Below are 13089 nucleotides of genomic sequence, written 5' to 3' on the forward strand. Positions count from 1 at the left end.
GCAGGAGAGGAAGGCCCTCTATGAGGTGGATTGATTCAGTGACTGGGATAATTGGGATGGGAGTGTTGGAGACAGTGCGATTGGCACAGGACAGAGCGGAGTTTGGGGCTGTTGTACACAGGGTCGCTATGAGTTGCAGGCGACTCGACAGCACATAACAACAACAACAGCAACTGTGATCTTCACAGTATTCTTTCTCTTTTGTGTTTACTAATGTATGAGCCAAAGAAAATGGAAATAACGTTTTTATTAACAACAATAATACAAAGATAGAAGAACAAATATATAAACAGAAGCCATAAAAAGGGAATAACTCAAGATGAGTTCCAGCATAGAGCCTCAATAACCAATAAGCCTCATTTATGTCCAAAGGAGATTCACTTCCAATCTACATTTTCATCTACCAGAGAATATTCAAAGAGAAAACTTAGTGATATCACTGGTGGATTGAATTATTAGACCTTTCAGATCTCAGCTGGGATTAAGTCTATATTTTGCAGCCACTGTGTAGATTGCTTATTCCTGGGTCTGCTTATTATTTATGCTTATTCAGCATTGGAGGACGACTGATTAAGAGTTTGCATTATGCAGATGTACAACCTTGCTTTATGAAACTGATGAGGACCTGAGGCGTTTGCTGAAGAAGGTCAAGGACTATAGTTTCAATATGGATTTCATCATCAAGAAAATAAATATTATTGCCACTGTGTCAATTGGCAGCATCATGATAGACAGTGAAGATATTAAGATTGTTAATAGCTTCAGTTTGCTTGGCCCTACAATCAACACTCTTGGTACTAGCAGCCAGGAAATAAAAAGACTATTTACATTAGAAAATCTGCTTTGAGGGACCTCTCCAGTGTACTGAAGAGCAACAATGTCAGTCCAGAGCCTAAGTGTAACTGATTCAGACCAATGGTCCTTGCAAGTAGCTGGTATGCATGAGAAAGCTGGACAATAACTAAGGATAATAGAAAAATACATGATGCCTTTGAGTTGTTCTGGATAAAAGTATTGAATATGGACTGCTAGGAGAACAAACAAGTTCATCCTGGAGACAGTGAAACCAGGTTGCTACCAGGAGAGAAGGATTCTGAAGCTTAGTCTGACATACTTTGTGCATGTTGAAAGGCGAGACCAGTCCTTAGAGAGGGCCATCATGCTTGGAAGGGAGGAAGTTACAAAGCAGGAGAGGAAGACCCTGGATGAGATGAATTTACTCAGTGACTAGCTTAATGGGAGTACATTTGTCAGAGACAATAAGGTTGGCTCAGGATAGAGCAGGGTACAGAGCTGTTGTACATAGGGTCGCTATGAGTCACAAGTGACTTGATGGCACATAACAACAAACAACAACACTATCAACTTAGCCACTGTTCTTCAACACTGTCACATTTATACATGAACTAAAAAGGTTCTAGCTCTCTTTATATGGTCTAGCGTTTCTATAAGACAGCCCATCTATTGTTGTTAGGTGCTATCAAGTAAACTGTAACTCATAGAGATCTTGTAAACAACTGATCTAAACCTTGCATTTTCTTGCACATTTCCTTACAATTCCCATCATACTTAAACCCACCGTTGCAGTCACTACATCATTTTTTTTTCTCATAGAGTGTCTTCTTATCTTTCCTGGACCCTCCATATTTCTAAGTATTATATCCTTTGCTAAGAACTGGTGCCTCCGAACAATACAACTGAAGCTTATAAAAGAAACTTTCAGCATTTTTATCTATTAGGGGCACGCTGTCTGCATTTACTTAAAGACAAGATTGTGTTGTTTGTTTGTTTTTCTTTAGGCCATCTATATATTCTTTTCCAATGATCAATTCAAAGTCATCAAATCCATTCTTTATCCATTGTCTAACTTTCACCTAACCATTGCTGCTGTCAGGTGTTATCAAGTAAATGACAATTAAAATTGATTGCATTCCATATCAAAGGCTTACCCTATCCTGTGCCATCTTCATGATCACTAACATACTCTAGCCCATTTTTATAGTCTTTGTGTCATCCATCCTCTTGATGTATCTTTTTCTCTGACATTCTATTTTTTCCACAGTGATATTTTCCCAAGGAGTGCCCCTCATGACAGCATACCTAGACTATACGAGAGAATGCTTCAACATCTTTTCCTATAAGAAGCACACTAGCTGAATTTATTCCAAGATAGATATGTTTCTTTTTTATGCAGTTTACGGTATATTTGATATTGTTTTTCAAAATGAAAATTTAAAGGCATTAATTTGTCTTCTGTAATCCTTATTCCAACTTCTGGATACATAGGAAGCAATTAAAAAGACTATGGCTTGGACATGGTGCACTTTAAATTTAAATTGTCATTCTTGCTCCTTAGAACTTTGGAAATGTCCTTTGCAGGAGATTTTCCCAGTATCCTTTTATGTCTTTACTACTGTTGTCATGGGTATTGATTGTGGATCCAAGTAAAACGAAGTCACCAACAAGCCCAAATTTTTCTCCATCTCTCATGATGTTGTCTATGGTTACAGGGGGTCAAGATTTGTATTATGTTAGTGTTGAGATCTAATTCATATTGAAAGCTAAGACTTTAATCTTCTGCTCTAAGTACTTCAAGTTTTCTCTACTTTCTAAAAACAAGGTTGTGCTGTTTGCAGATAGCATAGAAAGAAGATGGAGGAAGTACATAGAATCATTGTGCCAAAACTAATTGGCTGACACTGACATATGACCATATACTCAAGTGCTAAAGGTAATAAAGGAAGAAGTTGAAGCTGTAGTGAGTGTATTATCAAATAAAAGGCCCCCGGAATCAATGAGTTTCTGATTGACATGCTTCAAATGACAGATGCAGCTCTGTACATGTTCACCAATCTATGCCAGAAATTTTGAGGGAAGCTACCTGGCCAACTGACTGGAAGATATCCATATTTGTTCTATTTTCAAGAAAGGTGATTCAACAGAATGTGGAAATTATCAAACAATATCATGATTTCTATCAACTGTTATAGTCAGAATTTGATGTCACATGTAACCAATATGCATTAATAATAATGGGAGACTGGAATGCAAATGTTGGGAACCAGAAAGAAGGATCAGTAATTGCAAAGTATGGACTTGGTGACAGAAATGTGGCTGGATATAGATAGAATTCTGTACAATGAATGGTTTATTCATAGTAAATACATTTTATAAGAAGCAAACACGGGCTATACACATGGATTTCACCTGATGGGATATACAGAAACCAGATTGATCACATCTGTAGAAGGAACCATTGGAGAAGCTCGATATCAGAAGTAAAAACTAGGCCAGGTGCTGATTGTGGAACAGACTATTAACTGTTTATATGCAAGTTCAAATTTAAAAAACAAAAAAAAAGAAGGTTAAATCATATCCACTGGAATAAAAATTTGACCTTGAGTCTATCTCCAGTGAATTTAAAAACCAACTCAGGAATGGGTTTGATGCCTTGAACACTAATGAATGAAGATCAGATAAGCTGTGGGAAGATATAAAAAATATTGTTCACGAAGAATGCAAAGACTCATTAATAAGAAGGAAGAAAATAAGACCAAAAGTGATGTCAGAAGAGACTTTGAGTATTGCACTAGAGCACTGAGAATCCAAAGCAAAGGGAAGAAATCAAGAAGTTAAGGAGCTGAATACAAGATTTCAAAAAGCCCCTCGGGAAAACAAGGCAAAATACTATAATGAAATGTGCGAGAAGCTGAATTAGGAAAATCAAAATGACCAAACTCACTCAACCTTTCTTAAGTTGAAAGAACTAAAGAATAAATTCAAGCCACGAGTTGCAATGCTTAAAGATGCTATGGGTAGAATATTGAATGTTTCAGGAATCATTAAAAGCAGATGGAAGAAGTACACAGAGTCATTGTACCATAAAGAATGCTTGACACAAAAGAATTTCAAGAAACAACATGTGATCAAGAGACAAGGAAGTGCAGGAAACTCTGAAGATCTTGGCAAAAAATAAAATTCCAGGAATTGATGGAATGCCAATTGACATATTTCAGCAAACAGATGCTGCCCTGCGTGTGCTCACCAAGTTGTGCTAAGAAATCTGGAGAACAACTATTTGGCCAACTGACTGGAAGAGATCCATGTTTATTCCCATTCCAAAAAAAGGTTACCTGACAGAGTGTGGAAATTATCAAACAATATCACTAAAACCACATACTAGCAAAATTCTGCTGAATATTATCCAGAAAACACTAGAATAGTATATTGACAGAGAACTACCAGAAATACAACCTGAGTTTGGAAGAGGTTGTGGTACTAGGGATATTACTGACAATGTCAGATGGATGTTGGCAGAAAGCAGAGAGTACCAGAAGGATGTGTGTCTGTGTTTCATTGACTATGCAAAGGCATTTGACAGTGTGGATCAAAATAAATTGTGGCTAACCTTGAGGAAAATGGGAATCTCAGAACAGTTGATTTTGCTTTTATGAAACTTATATTTGGACCAAGAAATAGTCCTCAAAACAAAGCAAGTAAACACTATTGTTCAAAATCAAGAACGGAGTGTGTCAAGGATGCATCCTGTTCCCATACCTTTGCAATTTGTATTCTGAACAGATCATTCTGGAAGCAGGGCTTTACGAACAGGAGTGTGACATTAAGATTGGAGGAAGACTCATTAACAACCTATGATATACAGATGAAACAACCTTACTTGCTGAAACTGAAGAAGAACTGAAACACTTGCTGCAAAAGGTCAAGGACTGTAGTCTTCAATATGGATTGAAGATCGACATTAAGAAGACAAAGATTCTCACCACTAGGCCAATTGGCAGCACCATAATAGATGGAGAAAACATTGAGGTTGTGAGAAATCACAGCTTGCTCAGATCCATAATCAAAACTTTTAACACCAGCAGTCAGGATATCAAAAGAATCGCATTGGGAAAATCTGCTGTCATGGATCTCTCCAGAGTGTTGAAGAGCAATGATGTCAGTCTAGATAAAAAGGTATGCCTAATCCAGGCCATGGTCTTCTCAATTACTTGTTTTGCTTCTGAGAGTTGGACAATGACTAAGGATGACAAAAGAAAAATAGATGTCTTCAAGTTGTGTTGCTGGAGAAAAGTCTTGAACATACCATGGGCTGCCAATAAAACAAATTGGTCTGTCTGGAGAAGGTTAAACCAAGTCTTTCCTTGGAGGCTAGGATATTGAAGTTCTGCCTCATTTACTATGGGCATGTGGCCAGGAGTGATTGGTCCCTGTAGAAAGACATCATGTTCAGAATTGTGGATGGACAGTGCAGGAAAGGAAGACCCCAGATGTGATGAATTGATAGAGTAACTGGGACAATGGGGGTTAGTGTGTCGGAATTAGTGAAACTGGCTCAGGCCAGAAAAGGGTTCAGAGCTGCTGTACATAGGTTAACTATATATTTCAGGTGACTCAACAGCATATAATAACAGTATAAGACTATGACAGGTTTGGAACTAGAAGTGAGATCCACTTCCTAAACAACATGCCTCCAGAAACTCAATGATCTTTGATAAATGCCGATAGTTGTAGAGGAAAAGTTGTCAGACCTTTTGTTCACAGGGTAGCTATGAAGCATGCTTGACTTGAAGGCAATCAACAAACAAACAAAAATAAACAAGAAAAATACAGCTGGAGATAATGAAAAAACAGCTAGAACAGAACATAAAACTGCCACACATTCAGGCTGGATTTACAAAATGCTGTGGCATTAGTGATATCATTGCTGAGGTCAGATGGATCCTGGCTAAAAACAAAGAAAACCAGAAGAATGTCTATATTTACTTTCATTGACTATGCAAAGACAATTGGCTGTGTGGATCGTAATCAATTATCGTTAACACTGAAGAGAATGAGACTTTCAGAACACTTAATTGTGCTCATGGTAAAACTATACCTACAAGGGGCTGGTTTTGGAGCAGAGTAAGGGAATACTGTTGTTGTTGTTGTTGTTGTTGTTGTTGAGATGTGCCATCAAGTAACCTGAGACTCAGAGTGACTCTGTGTAAAATACCTCTCAACACTGCTCTATCCTAAGCCAACCTCATTGTCTCTGACACACCTTCCCCCATTACTCCAGTCACTGAGTCAATCCATCTGGTCAGGGTCTTTCTCTCTTGCACTCTGCCTCCACCCTCTCAGGCATGTGTCCCTCTCCAAGGATTCGTTCCTCCTTGCAACATGTCCATAGTGTGTCAAACGAAGATTCATAATTCTTGCCTTTGAGGAACAGCATAGTTTCACATTCTCCAGGACAAATCTGTTTGTTCTCCTATCACTCCATTCAGTACTTTCTTGAGCATCACAACTCAAAGGCATGAATTATTCTATCATCTTTAGTCATTGTCCAGCTTTCTGATGCATAGTATGTAATTATGAAGACCATGACTTGAACCAGTACGCCTTAGTGTCTAGACTGACATCATTATCTTTCAGTACACTGGAGAAGTCCAAAATAGCATATTTTCCCAATGCAATCAATCTTTTGATTTCCTGGCTGTTGGTACCAAGAGTGTTGATTCTGGAGCCAAACAAACAGAAGCTGTTAATAATCTCCATCTCTTCACCATCTACTATGATGCTACCAATCAGTAAGGTGGTGATAATCTTTATTTTCTTGATGTTGGGCTTCAATCCATTTTGAAGTCTGCAGGCTTGACCTTCTGCTCAGGTCCTTTTTAGTTTTGACAAGCAAGGTGGTGCCATCTGCATGACACAAGTTACTGATGAACCTTCCTCCAATCTTGATGCCACATTCTTCCTCATAGAGCCCAGCCTTCTGGATGATCTTTTCTGCATATATATTGAAAAGTTATGAAGATCGGTGTATCCCTGGTATACACCTTTCCAGACTTCGAACCATGTAGTGTTTCCTTTTCTGATGATGCTATTTTCTGATGACAGCTTCCTGATCCAAGTATAGGTTTTCATAAGCACAATCAAGTGTTCTGGGATTCCCTTTCTTCTCACAGTTAGCCACAGTTTGTAGTGATCACACAGTCACTACATGGTTTAAAATTAAGAAAGGTGTGTGTCAACATTTTATCATTTTTTTCCCATATGTATTCAATTCGTATGCTGAATAAATTACTCGAGAAGCTAAAATCAATGAAGAAGAACATGGAATCAGGACAGGAGGAACACTCATAAATGAGGTTCATTATGAAGGTGACACAAACTTGGTTTCTAAAAGTAAAGAGGACTTCAAGTACTTGCTGCAGAGATCAAACCTTCCATAAAGATTTAATTTCAATATCAAGAAAACAAAAATTCTTAGTACTTGACAAAGAGGCTAAGTCCTGACGTATGGAAAAATGATTGCAGCTGTCTACTAGTTCATCTTACATACATCCATAATATACTTGGTGCCAACAGTCAAGAGATAGGGAAAGTTTGCAGTCAGGAACTGCTATGTCTCAGACCTGATTTGATGCCACCAAAGAGCAGCAATATTTGGTATTTCAACACTACTGTTTATGTAAATTTGAAAAGTCAGTTACTAAAAATGTTTTGTAAAATTCCCTTTTTAAAAATTTTAGTACAGAACTAAATTACTGAGGAACAGTGCTTTTGCTTTGAAGAATAAGGTAAGCCTGATTAAAATTATGGTTTTTTTCAATCAGTTGCTATGGTGCTGAGAGCTGAAAAATGAATAAGAATAACAGAAGAATTATTGCCTTTGAAGTGTAGTATTGAAGAATTATACTAAATATCCCATCTTGGAATGCCAAAAGAATAAATAGCTTTGCCTTAGAGAATATGTAGCCAGGATATTCCTTGGAGGCAAAGATGACAGTTTCAACTCACATATTTTGGGCATGTTGATAGGAGAGACTATTCCTTGGAGAGGGACCTCATGCTTGGAAAGGTGGAGGAACAGCAAAAGAGAGGAAGATCCTCAATTAGGTAGATTGACACAGTGACTACAGTAAATAGTTTGAGACTATCAGAGATTGTGAGAGAATGGCACAGGATAATATACAACTTCAGTCTATTGTTCATAGGGTTGCTATGAGTCATACCTGGCTTGATGTCACCTATCAGGAACTATATTAAGAATTTCAATGCTACTGTTTGTAAAGAACTGCAGCCTTCAGTATGGATTGAGGCTCAATGTCAAGAAGACAAAGATTCTCACCACTGGACCAATTGATGGATGGTGAAGTGATTGAGATTGTTAGCAACTTTAGTATGCTTGGCTCCATGGTCAACACTCTTGGCACCAGTAGCCAGGAAGTCAAAAAACAAATTGTGATGGGAAAGTCTGTTGTTAGGGACCTCTCCAGGGTACTGAAGAGCAATGGTGCCACTCTGGAGAATAAGGTGCATCTGATACAGGCTATGGTCTTTGCAACCACTTTCTATGTGTCAGAGAGTTGGACCATGACTAGGGAGGATAGAAGGAGAATTGATGCCTTTAAACTGTGGCATTGGAGAAGAGTATTGAATATAACATGGACTGCTAAGAAAACAAATAGGTTCGTCCTGGAGAGAGTTAAACCAGGTTGCTCCTTGGAGGCAAGGATTCTGAGGCTTCGTCTGACATACTTTGGACATGTTGTAAGGAGAGACAGGTCCTTGGAGAGAGACATCATGCTTGGTAAGGTGGAGGGACGGCACAGAAAGGGAAGACCCTCTATGAGGTGGATTGATTCAGTGACTGGGTTAATCGGGATGGGTATGTCAGAGGCAGTGAGATTGGCGCAGGATAGAGCAGGGTTTAGGGCTGTTGTACATAGGGTCGTTATGAATTGCAAGTGACTCAACAGCATATAACAAGAACAACAACAACAACAACTCTGTGTGTAAAATTTTAACCATTAATTGACCTTTTAAAGAAATCTTAGTACAGAACAAAATATTAGTTGTAATATTTTAGTATTATAATAATTAGGTTAAATATTCAAGTTTAGTCAAAGAACCATAGACATAGGAGATGAAGTCATAGAAGTCAAATTCACATAATAATACAGAAACTCAAATCAATTTGTTGCTGTTAAGCTGGAATTGACTTACATCTGACCCTCCAAAAGTTTTTCAGAAGCTATAAAGCTCAAGAGAGCATATTGTTCATCACTCATCTTTCTCCCTCTAAGCAGCTGGTAGATTCAAATCAATTGCTTTTTGGTTGGTGACACAACTCTCTAACAAGTAGGCCCTTTAACAACAAGACCCTTAAAGATGACATGTATCCTAAATTTCAAGGTGTGGCATAACTTGCATCATTTAATAATATGGGGTCAGAGGTTGAAAATATGGGAGCGAAAATCTGAAACGAAGAAAACAATGTGTTGGTGACACTAACCTTGTGGCAAAAACACACTAATGGAGAAAGGGACTAAAAGCAGAGAAATTGATTCAAAGTCCAAATGGGGAAGGGGTAAAAAAGAGAATAGTGGGAGTAATGAAGTAGAAAGTATTTAATGAGAAAAAAAATATAAAAATGCACAACTTTAATGATTTATTGAATATAGGAACAAAATGAGGATAACTCTATGCTTTTGATCCATAGTGAATGGCAATAAGCCAATTGAAAAAGATTAATTGTAAAGAGAATGTAATCTTAAAAGTGAGGAGCCAAATTAAGTTTCATTTTAAAGGGGAGAAACACAATGGGAAAATACCAATTGTTGTTCTTAAAATCAACTACTGTTATTGTTCTTGTAAGTTGCCCGACTCTAATATGATTAACAGTGACTCTATAAACAACAGAACTGAATTTGTCCTGTCCTGAACTCTGCCCTATGGTGTGCCATACTCCTAATTTCTGACACTCTTCCACCCATTGCTGCAGTCAACATGGCATTTCATATCATTGGGGGTTCTTCTTCTCTTTGTTGATCCTCCATCTTTCCAAGCATGATGTTCACTTTCCAGGAAGAACCTCTCTTACCAACATGCCCAAAATATGAGATGAAGTTTATACATCTTTACCATCAAGCCACACTTTGCTTACACTTTCCCCAAGACATATTATCTGTTCTTTTGGAAGTCTATGTGATATTCAAAACTCTCCCCAGCACACAAGATTTGATTCACTGAGTACTAATGATAAAAGACCAGAGGAGCTATTGGATAATATCAAGGATACCAAAAGCAAAATAAAAAAAATAAAAAAAAATTTGCCATTACAAAGAGAAAGGAGAAAGTAAAAAATGCAAAATTTATGTCAGAAGATACCCTGAAAATTACATTAGAGCATCTAGAAGCCAAAGCAAAGGGAAGAGATGTTGAAATAAAGGAGCTTAGCAGATGAGCTCAAAAGAAGATTGCAAAGGGCAACTCAAGAGGACAAAGCAAAATATTATACTGAAATGTGCAAAGAGTTGGAGTCAGATAATTAAAAGGGAATAGCTAACTTGACAATTCTTAAATTCAAAGAATAGAAAAATCAAGTTGAGTTGTAATACTTAGAGATAATATGGTCAAAGTCTTTAATGATCCAGGAAGCATAAAAAAAAAATTAAAAAAGGATGGAAGTGTGTAGAGAACCACACTGCAGCCACTTTACGCAAGTAGTAATTTTATGTCAGGTTCAAATGTGCAGTGCTATTTATCATTGTGGTTTGATGTATGAAGGGGAGCAGAACAGGTTTAATCTTTCCTTGTACCCCAAGGCTAAGTGGGGATGTGGGGAATAGAATGTCCCTCCCTAAAGACTCTGTTTATGCTCCAATGCTGATGGCCTTTCTGCTGCTGATAAGAAGAGCAACAGCCTTGTTTGCCTGGCTAAGCTAGCAGGTGGCTTTTACATCAGAATGAAATGTATTGCTGGTCTGGAGGCTGAGTTGTTTTTCTGTTTACTGCAAAATGAGGATAAAAGAACAGAAGAGAATAAACTCGGTGCTACAGTGTCAAGCTCTATGCCTCTCCTAACCTATTCCTTGTATAATATATTTCTTTAATCCGTGTTCCTTATCACTCCAATCCTGTTTGTCTTGACCGGCTGGCTTCCAGCAGGAGCAATACACATAGTTACTGTACTAAAAAGAATTGTTTAACACTAAAAAAAAAAAAGAGAGTGCCACAGGAACAAAAGCCAGTAATAATAAAATAAGAAATTCATGCTGTTCTCAAGGCAGTGGAAAAATGAATGAATGGATGGATGGATGGATGGATGAATGAATGAATGAATTAGTAAATAAATAGAGAGAAGATAGATAGATAGATAGATAGATAGATAGATAGATAGATAGATAGATAGATATAAATAAATAGTGTAACCCAGCAACTGTCGTAATACCAATTAACATTTTTTTACTAACAGATGTAGCTCTGAACATGCTCACCAGTATATTTCAGGAAATTTGTCCACATGCCAGAACAGGTAATATTTATTCCTAGTCCCAAGAAAGGTAATCCAAAAGAATATGGAAATTTTCAAACAATTTCATTACTATCATAAGCAAGCAAAATATTGCTAAAGATTAATCAAAAATAGCCAGAACAGTATTTTGGCAGGGGAAAGCCAGAAATTCAAGTGAAGTTTAGAACAGACTTGGCACAAACATTATTGCTGATGTTAGAGCAATTCTGGTGGAAAACAGTATAGTAGAAGAATGTGTATGTGTATTTGTGTTTTATTGGCTATGCAAAGGCATTTGACTATGTGGATCATAACAAATTATGGCTGACATTGATAAAAATGAGAATACCAGAATATTTAATTGTGCTCATATTCGATCTATACTTAGAACAGAAAGCTATTGTCCAAATGGAGCAAGGAAACACTACATGGTTTAAAAGCAAGAAGGGTACACATCAAGAATGTACCCTTATCTCCATGCCCATTCAATTTTTATGCTAAGCAAATAGTTCATGAAGCTGAACTCAATGAAGAGGTATGTAGCTATATATTAGGTGAGCAGTAACTCAAGACAGTCTTCAAGATAAAAAAATTCAAGTGATAATTATTTATAATAAAATAATCTTCATGTGCATAAGGTAAAACTTTCTTACAACATTTAATGTGAGCCACATTAGTTTAGCATTTTTCACCATTCATTCATCAATTTGATTCATTCTGGTGGATTGTATATTGCTGTGATGTGCATACACTTTGAGTTTGTTATTGTTGTTGTTATGTGCCGTAAAGTTGCTTGGGACTCAAAAGAGCCCTAAACCCTGCTCTAACCTGTGCTAACCTCACTGTCTCCAAAACACATACTCCCCTTACCCCAATCACAGAATTGATCCATCTCATTGAGGGTCTTCCTCTGTTGTGCTGTTCCTTCACCCTCCCAAACTTGATGTCCCTCTGCAAGGAGGTTAGGCATAAACCCTAAAGACTCAGCAAGAAAACTACTGGGCATAGTTGACCAATTCATCAAAGTGGCAGGATACGAAATTAAAATACAAAAATTAATTGGGTTTCACTAAAGTGACAAAGAGAATACAGAATTGGAGCTAAGAAAAACAATATCCTCCACAATCGCTAATCACAAGATTAAATACTTGGGAGTAAATCTAATCAGAAAGCACAAAGGACCTATTGAAAGGTTACAAAACATTACTATAAGAAACAAAAAGAGACCTGGAGAAGTGGAGGAATATCCTTTGCTCATGGATAGGAAGACTCAATATTGTGAAAATGATACTACCAAAGACAATATGCATGTTCAATGCAATTCCAATACAAATACCAATTCCATTCTTCAACGGGATGAAAAAGGCAATCTCCAATTTCATTTGGAATGGAAACAGGCTGCAAATAAGCAAAACACTCCTTAAAACGAGAATAATAGGGTACTATGGTTATCACAAGAGTCCAGAATTAAGGTTGTATAGTGGAGTGTACTTGGGGTGGTGGGAAGGGTTCGGAGGGGGTTTGTATACCAAAGAAGGAATTTTTCTTTTGCTTTTCGAAAAGAGGAGCTAACTGGGGGGGTTGAGGGCGTAGGGCAGGACAGGGAGAAAAGAGCGACAATGAATGAATGGAAATCGAACATCTCTGGAGGGAGAGAACCGTTTAAAAGAGAGATATAACTGGGTATTGTCATCACAGGAGACTAGAGCGAGGGCTACATGGTGGAGGGGACCTGGGGGAGGGTTTGTAAAACAATGAAAGAATCTTTTCTTTTACTTTTCCAT

This window comes from Elephantulus edwardii, unplaced genomic scaffold, assembly GCF_000299155.1.
Source record: "Elephantulus edwardii isolate Elephantulus edwardi_28Jun2011 unplaced genomic scaffold, EleEdw1.0 scaffold00043, whole genome shotgun sequence".
Lineage (NCBI taxonomy): Eukaryota > Metazoa > Chordata > Mammalia > Macroscelidea > Macroscelididae > Elephantulus > Elephantulus edwardii.